At 48.2% G+C, this 11,498-nt stretch overlaps 1 pseudogene; it reads right to left on the minus strand.

Annotated features, from left to right (window-relative positions):
* Positions 1–5,229: 5,229 nt before the first annotated feature.
* LOC140391450 (medium-chain specific acyl-CoA dehydrogenase, mitochondrial pseudogene) lies at positions 5,230–5,776 on the minus strand (annotated as a pseudogene).
* Positions 5,777–11,498: the final 5,722 nt, after the last annotated feature.

Below are 11,498 nucleotides of genomic sequence, written 5' to 3' on the forward strand. Positions count from 1 at the left end.
TTATTTAGATTTCCAGAAGGCCTTTGACAAGATGCCGCATCGGAGATTGCTAAATAAGTTAATGCCATGGTGTTGAGGGTAAGATCCTGGCATGGATAGAGGATTGGCTGACTGGCAGAAGGCAGAGAATGGGGATAAAGGGATCTTTTCAGAATGGCAGCTGGTGACTAGTGGTGTGCCTCAGGGGTCTGTGCTGGGACCACAACTTTTCACAATATACATTAATTAATTTTTATTATTTAAAAAAAAAATTTTTAAGTACCCAATTCATTTTTTCCAATTAAGGGGCAATTTCGCGTGGCCAATCCACCTAGCTTGCACATTTTTGAGTTGTGGGGGCGAAACTCACGCAAACACTGGGAGAATGTGCAAACTGCACACGGACAGTGACCCAGAGCCGGGATCAAACCTGGGACCTTGGTGCCATAAGGCCACAGTACTAGCCTACTGCGCCATCGTGCTGCCCTCACAATATACATTAATGATCTGGAAGAAGGAACTGAAGGCACTGTTGCTAAGTTTGCAGATGATACAAAGATCTATAGAGGGACAGGTAGTATTGAGGAAGCAAGGGGGCTGCAGAAGGATTTGGACAGGCTAGGAGAGTGGGCAATGAAATGACAAATGAAATACAATGTGGAAAAGTGTGAGGTTTTGCACTTTGGAAGGAGGAATTTAGACAGACTATTTTCTAAATGGCGAAATGCTTAGGAAATCAGAAGCACAAAGGGACTTGGGAGTCCTTGTTCATGATTCACTTAAGGTTAACATGCAGGTTCAGTCGGCAGTTAAGAAGGCAAATGCAATGTTAGCATTCCTGTCAAGAGGGCTAGAATATAAGACCAGGGATGTACTTCTGAGGCCTTATAAGGCTCTGGTCAGACCCCATTTGGAATATTGTGAGCAGTTTTCGGCCCCATATCTAAGGAAGGATGTGCTGGCCTTGGAGAGGGTCCAGAGGAGGTTCACAAGAATGATCGCTAGATTGAACAAATTGTCGTATGAGGAACGGTTGAGGACTCTGGGTCTGTACACGTTGGAGTTTAGAAGGATGAGGGGGGATCTTATTGAAACTTACAGGACACTGCAAGGCCTGGATAGAGTGGACGTGGAGAGGATGTTTCCACTTGTAGGAAAAACTAGAACCAGAGGACACCATCTCAGGCTAAAGGGGCGATCCTTTAAAACAGAGATAAGGAGGAATTTCTTCAGCCAGACGGTAGTGAATCTGTGGAACTCTTTGCCGCAGAAGGCTGTGGAGACCAAATCACTGAGTGTCTTTAAGACAGTGATAGATAGGTTCTTGATTAATAAGGGGATCAGAGGTTATGGGGAGAAGGCAGGAGAATGGGATGAGAAAAATATCAACCATGATTGAATGGCGGAGCAAACTCGATGGGCCGTGTGGCCTAATTCTGCTCCTATGTCTTATGGTCTTATGGTGCGTGGTAAATGATCCAATTTGGTCCCCAGCATCACAGATGCCAATCTTCAGTCAATTTGATTCACTCCCCGTGATATCAAGAATTGGCTGAAGCATCGGATCCTGCAAATGCTATGGGCCCTTACAACATTCCACCTGTAGTATGCCAGACTTGTATTCCAGAACTAGCTGGCAATATGGAAAATTGCCTTGGTATGTCCCATCCACCCGAGCAGAGACCAATCTCGACTTGCCATATAAATACTGTGGTTATAAGAGCTGCTCAGAGGTGAGGGAGTTTGTGGAGAGGAAAGCATGTCCACTACCTACAAGGCACAAGTCCAGAGTGTTATGAATACTGTCCAATTGCCTGGATTAGTGCAGCTCCAACAACACTCAAGAAGCCCGATACTATCACGACAAAGCAGCCCGCTTCATTGGCACACCATTCACCAACTTAAATATTCATTCACCCCATCACTGATGTACACTGATGCACCCTGACAGTGCCAGTGGCAGCAGCGTGTACCATCTGCAAGGTGCACTACAGCAACTCACCAAGTTTCTTAGCAGAACCTTCCAAACTTGTGAACTCTGTGACCGAGGACAACAAGGGCAGAAGACGCACAGAAACACCGCCATTTGCAAATCCCCCCCCCCCCCCCCCAAGACACATACCATCTTGACTCGGAACTATATCGCCTTTCCTACTGTTGCTGGATCAAGACCCTGAAAGGCCTACACCACGTGGGCTGCAGCAGTTCAAGAAGAAGGCTCACCACCATCTTCTCAAGGGCAGTTTTATTTTATTATTTCACGGGACATGCGCTTCACTGGCTAGGCCAGCATTTTTATTGCCCATCCTCAATTGCCCTTGAGAAGGTGATGGTGAATTAGGGATGAGCAACAAATTCTGGCCTTCCCAACATTGCCCACATCACATGAAGGAATACAAATAATTATTGACTGTTAGGTGTTCCTTTTCTTGTTAGCCATTATCACCATGCACCCGACTCATCTACTTTATAGTCGGGGATCGAAATTAACTTTTTATTCACACTTTTAATCAATTGGACCATGACCTATTCAAATTTAATAGACTGAAAGAAATTTTGCTGACTTTATCACAAGTGTCCTTTTCGTCCTTCTGTTCTCCCTGACATACTGTAGGCTCAATGTGTGTCGGGATGATCATTAATTTTATCAATAACAACATTCAAATGATTTGCAGAACAGTTTATTCCACTGGAATGGTCATCTGGGGCGAAATTCTCCCCCAACGGCGGGATGTCCGCCGACTGGCGCCAAAGCCGGCGCCAATCAGACGGGCATCGCGCCGGCCCAAAGGTGCGGAATGCTCCGCATCTTTGGCGGCCTAGCCCCAACATTGAGGGGCTAGGCCGACGCCGGAGGGATTTCCGCCCCGCCAGCTGGCGGAAATGGCGTTTGTTTACCCGCCAGCTGGCGCGGAAATGCGGTGCATGCGCGGGAGCGTCAGCGGCCGCTGTCAGTTTCCCGGCGCATGCGCGGGAGCATCAGCGGCCGCTGTCAGTTTCCCGGCGCATGCGTGGGATCGTCAGCGGCCGCTGTCAGTTTCCCGCGCATGCGCAGTGGGGAGAGTCTCTTCCGCCTCCGCCATGGTGGAGGTCGTGGCGGAGGCGGAAGGGAAAGAGTGCCCCCACGGCACAGGCCCGCCCGCGGATCGGTGGGCCCCGATCGCGGGCCAGGCCACCGTGGGGGCACCCCACAGGAACCCGGAGCCCGCCAACGCCGCCTGGTCCCGCCGGTAAATACCAGGTTTGATTTACGCCGGCGGGACAGGCAATTTCTGGGCGGGACTTCGGCCCATCCGGGCCGGAGAATCCAGCGGGGGGTCCCGCCAACCGGCGCGGCCGGATTCCCGCCCCCGCCCAATCTCCGGGAGCGGAGACTTCGGCGGGGGCGGGGGCGGGATTCACGGCGGCCAACGGCCATTCTCCGACCCGGCGGGTTGTCGGAGAATGACGCCCCGGATTTTTAGTCTGGATTTTCCCATCCTTCGGAACACATTCTGGGAAGTGGAAGGCCTCAGAAAATGGTGCAAAGGCCTTGGGAGATGAACCCAATGTCTTCGCGTCAGCATGAAATATTGGGTACGATTCAGTGGACTTAAAACTAAGTCTGCTGATGAGCGCATTTCACAGATGTTTCTCAGTGGTTGCAGAACCGAGAAAAACACTGCTATTCAATGGCACTTACTGTTTCTATTGGCCTCGGGCAGTTTCACTCCACCGAGACTGCATTTGGAGTGATTTGCAGCTGGCGAGCTGATCTCACCAGCCTGAACGACTGTCCACTTATCGGGCCGCCATTTTGATTGGCAGCCCCGATCTTCCCACCCCGCCCCACCTTATCGACCTCCTGGAAGCTGCTCACCCTCATTATACCCACCCACTCTGGGCCTGACCCCTGGTAGTGTCAACCCGTCACCCTGGAACTGCCACCTGGACACCCTGACAGTGCCAGGCTGGCACTGCTAGGGTGCTCAGCTGGCAGGGGGAGTGCCGAGTACCACCCTGCCCTGTCCCTGACCACCCTAGGGGGTTCCAGGGACTGAGAAACCCCCAATGTTCCATTAAACTTGGTCCACATTTGCGTGGACCAGTACTAACCAGCACGCTGGCATGGTCTCCCAGGCACGGCCATTGATTACCGGGCACCAGGCACTCAATCCGGCTTCCGGGTATTTAATTGAGCCATTAGGTGCCCGGGGCAGAGTCCAATTTGGGGCTCTGCGCTGGGTGCAACAGGGTCACTGAATTGTGCCCATTTTCAGCAGTGGGAATCTCAGCCGTGCACCGCCTGCCAAATGGAGTTGACCAGAAAATGAAACCAATCAGTTGAGAAAATGCTGGAAAATCTCAGCAGGTCTGGCAGCATTGGTCGGGAGTGAAAACCAATCAGTTGCCTGATACAGTGCTACTTTCTGCCCATGTCAACATTTTACCAGGGACACGAAAGGCCACTACCTCATGGGGAGACTAGCATTAGAGCCTAGGACGCCTCCCAATTGGCTCCAGATAGGGTTGCCCTCCTTTCTTGCCCCCCCTTGGCCCGGAGGGTGCCCCATCCAGTGATAATGGCCTCTCTGTGACTACAGTGCTGCCAATGGGCAGGGGCACTAGCCCTCCCCCCCACCCCCACACCCAGGCCTGCCTGCCTGGTTTCAGCATGGTAAATAAAAAGACGTATTTTGCTTTCAAGGGAGCCTCAGTATGGAGGCACTACCTTCTACTTCCTTTTGCTTTGGCAGCGCATACTTCTATTGGTGGTATTGTTGAGGCCGTTGACCTCGTGTCTCTGTTTGGGCATCCAGCTCTGGGAGGTGGGCTACAATTCTCAATTGGGACAATTGGTTCATAGGATCATAGAATATAAAGTGCAGAAGGAGGCCATTCTGCCCATTCGGCCCATGAAAGAGCACCCTATCCAAACACACACCTGCACCCTATCCCTGTAACGTAGCAACCCCACCTAACCTTTTAGACTCTAAAGGGCAATTTAGCATGGCCAATTCACCTAACCTGCACATCTTCAGACAGTTGGAGAAAATGTCAGTCGATATAAAAAAAGGCTTTGTTCTCGCGAAAAGTAAACTTCAATTGGGCAGCAGTGGGTTTTAAAGCTTTAACCCCATTTCCCCGTTGCATAGAAAGGGAAGAAGGGCTGTGTGGGGTGGCAAATTGCATTTGAATTGCATTGTCAACCATTGAATGATACGTGGCTAGATTACAATATAAGCGCTGGACTCTGAACGCACGGCTCCTTCACTGCTTGTATTTCTCAATATGCTCCCATGCAATAATCAGTCTCTGGATCTGAGCAGTGCCTTCGTGGATCGGGTAGATTTTAGCATCTCTCATCATTTTCTCCACAGGATATTCGCTGTTGAACCCGTTGTCTCCGAAGATCTGGACGGCGTCACTAGCGACCTGATTGGCAATGTCATCTGCAAAGGCCTTTGCTATGGAGGCATAGTAAATGTTCCTCCGCCCCTGATCCACTCCCAGGCTGCTCTCTGGTAACTGAGCCGGGCCAATTCCACCTTGAGAGCCATTTCCGCCAGCAGGATGGAAACCGCCTGATGCTCTGCAAGTAACTTTCCAAAGGTTTTTCTTTCCAAAGCATATTAGATAGCTTCATCCAAAGCTCTCTGGCCTAAACCAACTGCTCCAGCAGCTACCGGTGGTCTGGTCTTATCGAATGCTCCCATTGCAATTTTGAAGCCAGCCCCTCTCCAACGAGGACGTCCTCCGTGGGCACTCGCACATCTTCAAAGACAATGCCTCTGGTATCTGAGCATCGCTGGCCCATGTTACCTCATGGACCTGTGCACGATACAACTCACTACCTTGATGGAAAAACTCTGATTTATACTTTGACACTTTATTACAAAGAAGGGCTATAGCCTAGAAATTGCTGTTGACACTATTAACATAGGAACGTGTAACATCTTAGAACAATATTCCTCACTCCCTGACTTTAACCGTTAAAATACTTCAAAATGAATTGATTAAGAAAACATTAAAGAAAAGATAGAGCAATGTCAAAATAACGCAATTGGCAACTATTTTCTCGGTTTATATTTTTAAGTTTTACACTTTCTTTTCTACTTCCAGTTAAGATATCATTCATCACATACTGTTCCTCAACCAAGAGAATAGCCAATTAAACTCCGTCCGAACTACTCTTCATTTTACCACTACATAATTGTCATGTGAGAGTACCTTTAAGAAATGGGTGTTTATAAATGGGTGTGTATATAAATATCTGTAGTGAGAGTACCTTTAAGAAATGGGTGTTTACTACTGCAGTGATGTCAGAGAGTGGGTGGAGCTGGGCTGTCTGTCAGCTTTTTACTTTTGTTTTTTGCTGCAGGGTGTGTTTGAGTTTCGTTTTCAGAGTTGGATAGTGCAGTCACAGCCAGTAGGTCTATTAGAGTCTCTCTCTGTAATCTAAAGACTGTAAATCGATCCTGGTGATTTAAAACTAGTAACAGTAGTGACTTTAACCTGATGTGCTTCTGGTAAAGGTGTTTTAAGTCTTATGAATGTTAAAAGGAAAGCTTAAAGGATTACTTAGTGTTGTATTCTTTGGGGGTTGTATTTGAATTAATGGTTGCTAAGATGTTCACTGTATGTTTTAAAAAGGTTAACTTGAGTTCATAGAATAAACATTGTTTTGCTTTAAAAAATACTTTTCCATTTCTGCTGTACTACACCTGTCGAGTGGGCCGTGTGCTCCCCATACCACAATCTATTAAAAGTTGTGGGTCAGGTGAACTCCATGATACACTTTGGGGTTCTCTAAACCCTGGCCCATAACATAATGTCATTATGACAGAAACAGAAAGTTGATTATATCAGTGATAAATATGCATTTATCCTTTTGATTTGCACATTTAATTAATGTACAGTGGAATAAAAAGAACCAAAATTAAAGATTGCCGTGACGGGGCTGCCTTCAAAGATCGAGATATTAAAAGTTAACCTTTATATCTAAGGATATTTTATGGCCAAAAATGTGAGACGGTATTTTTACAAATCCATTTATAAAAGTATGGAGTGTGTTTGCTGTCAGTGTCTCAGGCACGTAGAAACAGGTCAGATTTTGTTTTGGCTGAATTTAGTGAATCTGATTCAAAATGAGCAAGACTTGTCAGTCCAGAACGGATCGACTTTCAGTTTATTGCATGTTTCCTCAAATTAACTTTTCATACTGTGACATCGAGTGATGTGGAAAAATAAATCTGAAACTGCCAAATGTTTTGCTAAAGGTAAACTCCAGGCTCCAAACAAGTTGCACTCAATTCAAAGATCACACCCCTCATATCTGGTTACTAACAACTATTCAATGTTATCATTTTATTTACACAGTAAAAATAAGCTTCAGAAGTGGATGTTTTCCACTCGCTGAGCAGTCACTAACGGTTGGAAAAAGAGTGTCAGCAAGAATGTTTCACCAGTTGGTGATCTCATGCTGCATTAGCTGCTAGAAATTGTGTGCAGATTTAATAGTTCTGTGTATTTAAGTTACTTCACTAACACCGGCAACATTTAATCTACTGCTACATTTTTGGCATTTCTTCTTCTTGATTTCTAGGGACTGCTAACTTGTATTTTGGATGACTCTCTGAAATGAGTCCTCACCCCCACCCACATGCCAGAAGGAGTTCTTTCTCATTGAGTGAACTTGGTAAAATGTATAATGTACCCAGGGAATGAAAGGTGAACTCACCTTGGTTTATTCCAGCTATAGTTTATTACATACTCACACACAATCATTCTGGTCTCTGGAAAGAAGTAGAATAACAGTGCGATAGTCTTTGACACGGGTTTTAACTGCCAAACAAACCATAGAAGAAATGCAGTAACAACATGTATTTTTACAGTAGCTGTTACACTTCAGTGGTTCCTTGAGTAGTAGAAAATAATAAATAGTTCACAATTACTTTGCTAAAGCTATGCCCTGTGTCATGATATTCAAACACACACATCATGATAGACACACCAACAGACAAATCAGAACACACAACACCACAACCAATGACAGAAAGATATAAAAGCACAGACACGACCCCCGGTGGTCAGTATTAGCTGCAGAGGAGGACCAGGACAGATCTGCTACCAAACACACTCAGGGAGACAGCACGTGCAGAGTATCCAGAACGAACTGTATTATAAGAGTTAAAATAAAATAGAGTTGTACCACATACAACTGTGTTGGCTCATCTGTGCACCAGAGCACCCAACACCACATGGTACAGGAGTGGATCGATACCTGCCGGCATACCTCAGTGTACAGAGACAACCAGCAGTGCCCAGGCAAAATGATAGAGCTCCCGGTTCCGCAGCCGCTCCAGTGCTACGGCGATCTCCGCGAAAACTGGCGGCGATTCCGGCAAGTGTTCGAATTGTTCCTGGTGGCAGCTGAACTCCAAGACCTGGATGATAGCGGAAAAATTGAATTTCTCCTCACCATCGCCGGTGCAAGGGCAAGAGAAATATTCACAAGGTTCAGGTTCTTCAGGAGGCAGCAAAGGTACGATTACCAGGCAGTCCTGGACAAATTCTCCAAGTACTGTGAAGAAAACGCAATCCAATCGGCAAGTAAAGGTAAGAAAAGCTGCAGTACTCACCTCGTGGCTGGGATCCCGGAGCCCGAATTCCCAGAGGCCGAATTCCCGGGCCTGAGAGAGGGCTGGGTCGAGGTTGGTGGCCATCTTGCTAAAGGTATCACGCTAGCACAGTTGCGCGAGCAGTGCGCAGAACCGGAAGTTTCGTTTGCGCATGCGCGAGATGCTGCGCATGCGCAGTCAAGAAAACGGCCATCGGTAAAGGAACAGCGATCTGAGCATGCGCAGTCGCTTCCTACGTGCTACATACCGAGCGTCAGGATGTCAGAGGCCCCAGACTGCACCAATTTAAAGGGGAAACGTCCCAAATCCAATTTAAAAGGGGAACGTCCCAAATCAAAAAAACAAAAATCTGTTAAAGCTGTAAAACAACCTTCCCTCACCTGGAATGACAGCACATTGCCGCAAATTGACCCAGGAGATGAATTTGACCTCCGAAGAACCCTCCGACAAGCAGTTACCTACGCACAAGCCGATGATCCCGACCTCAAATACTTCGATGATGATCTTTACAGTGTTTCCGGACCTCGCGAGCCCAATGATAGCGCCGTGGTCCTATACGACTATGACTCGGACGAACCTTTCGTGTTGCACATTGGCGGCCCCCACATTGAATCCGACGCAGATGCGGATTCATTTTTCGGATTTGAGGATCTTCAATCCAGCAGATATGACGTCCCAACTTATCAGTACCGGATGATGCTGCAGCCTGACATTAACAGACAGGGAGCGCTGCAAGCACACGGAGAGCGCCCTGCTGCCACACAGAGCGTGGTCCACGTCCCGCTCAATGTTCCCGACTCTATGAAAGAAGACATGCAAGACTCCAGAGCGCAGTCCTCGCATGAACCAGAAGTGACTCCAGTGTCACAAGCCTCCACACAAGCTCGTGGACAGACTCCACAATTGCAGAAACGCAAGACTCCAGAGCGCAGTCCTTGCACGAACAAGAAGTGACTCCAGTGTCACAAGCCTCCACAGAGAGCTCGTGGACAGCCTCCACGATAAAAGCAACGCAAGACTCCAGAGCGCAGTCCTTGCATGAACAAGAAGTGACTCCAGAGTCACAAGCCTCCACAGGGAGTTCGTGGACAGCCTCCACGATAGAAGCAACGCAAGACTCCAGAGTGCAGTCCTTGCAGGAACATGACCATGAGGGTCTAGCAACCTCTCCTGACCAACCAGCGGCAGACGATGCAAGTCTGCCATGCTCACGTGAACAGCAAGAAGGCTATAACAGCCTACCATGCTCCACTACACAGCAGCATGACCATGACGGTCTCTCATGCTACAATGAAGGGCACAGCGCTGAAGACTGTTCAAGCCCAACTGAAGACAAGCCAAAGGAATCGCCTCGTCCAAGCCCGAAGAAAAAAGGTTTATGCGCTGACCTTCAGGATCATTATAGCCGAACAGAGATGGATAATGCTGCACGGCCACAGAAGGATGCTGAGGATTTGCTAAAGAAATTAATTGAATGTTTAACTTGCAAGGAGCAGACTGAGAATTGCCAGTGTTTTAGTACGGATCGAAAAAATGGACAAGACATTGATCCTCAGTTAATGGAAATAACACAACCTGAATCATATCTACAGCAGGGACAAATGTCTCCCTTCAACACAACGCCGCAACGTCCCAACTTCGAAGACCAGCAGTTAGTCAGTAATGACTCTTCAAACCTTGAGGGGAACATTAATTGCATTGAACCTATACACACTCCACTGATAAATGAGCAGAACATTGGAGCAAGAATCCTGAGGACACCGACATCGAGTAGCCAGATAACGAATTTAAAACCCACAGCAGTTTCAAGTGAACCAAGTGTGCTTTCCACTAATGGTGAAGATGCAGATAAGGTCGACCCGATTATCCATTGTACCACACTAACCCCAGTGATTAAGCAGTTATGTATGGGGAGTATAATGTGGGCAATTGAGAACAGTAAAAGAGAGACTGTGACCATGCCAGTCCCAGCAAAATCAGACCCAGAGACCATGAAGGCATGTACATTAGACAAAGATACATATGAGGTACCTGAGAAGAAAAGTGAAACGGAATGTTCTTTGGAAAATAGTACAATGTCGATAGAAACATTGGATCCTATATTCGAGACCATACATATGGGAGAATTTGGGGATAATAAACAAGGTTCTGCAATGTCTGGGGGAAGATTTAAAATTCCAAAGAAGAAAAGCCCAAATGAAGGACAACGGCGAGACAATGACAGTCCACCGACATGGTGTGCACCACCAGATGAAAACTCTGACAATTTACCCAACCCTAGTGAACAGCAAGCTGCTAATGAGGATCTATCCACGGGATGTGAGACGAGTGACGACAGCATCCCACTTCCCATGCAAAAGGTGCAAGGTGACAGACCTCGCCTAGTGCGTACCGAGGCACTCGACGATCACGGTGGGACCACTGACGACTGCGGTGGCGGCGCACCGCTTCCACCCTCGATGGCTCGAGCCTCTCCACTGGTTAGTGCATTCCTGCATGTTCCGACTCCAGAAGTGCAGCTTCAGGGAATCTCGGCTGCCTCCAGTGAACCTGTTGGGACTCCGGACGGGGGGCATCGACGGAAGGCAGACCGGACTCCAGATGGGGAGCAGCCAAGCGCCGACTCTGATTCGCGCACGCCAGACCTTGCTCCGGACGGGCGGTGTCGCGGCCTCGGTGATGGCACGCTCAGGGTGACGGCGGATGCCACGGCGACAGGGAATGGATCGCGTGTCAGTCCCACTGGGTCGGCAGTGGCAACCAGCACCGGCGGTCCAAGATGGACACACCAATTCGCGCCATCGCCAGACGTTGATGCGAGCAACAATTCTCTCTCCAAGGCGACATGCTTCGACGTTTCTCTGCGGAGTCGCCCTTCCGGCACAGCAGGTGGCCGGA

This window comes from Scyliorhinus torazame, chromosome 15 (genome assembly GCF_047496885.1).
Source record: "Scyliorhinus torazame isolate Kashiwa2021f chromosome 15, sScyTor2.1, whole genome shotgun sequence".
NCBI classification, from domain to species: Eukaryota; Metazoa; Chordata; class Chondrichthyes; order Carcharhiniformes; family Scyliorhinidae; genus Scyliorhinus; species Scyliorhinus torazame.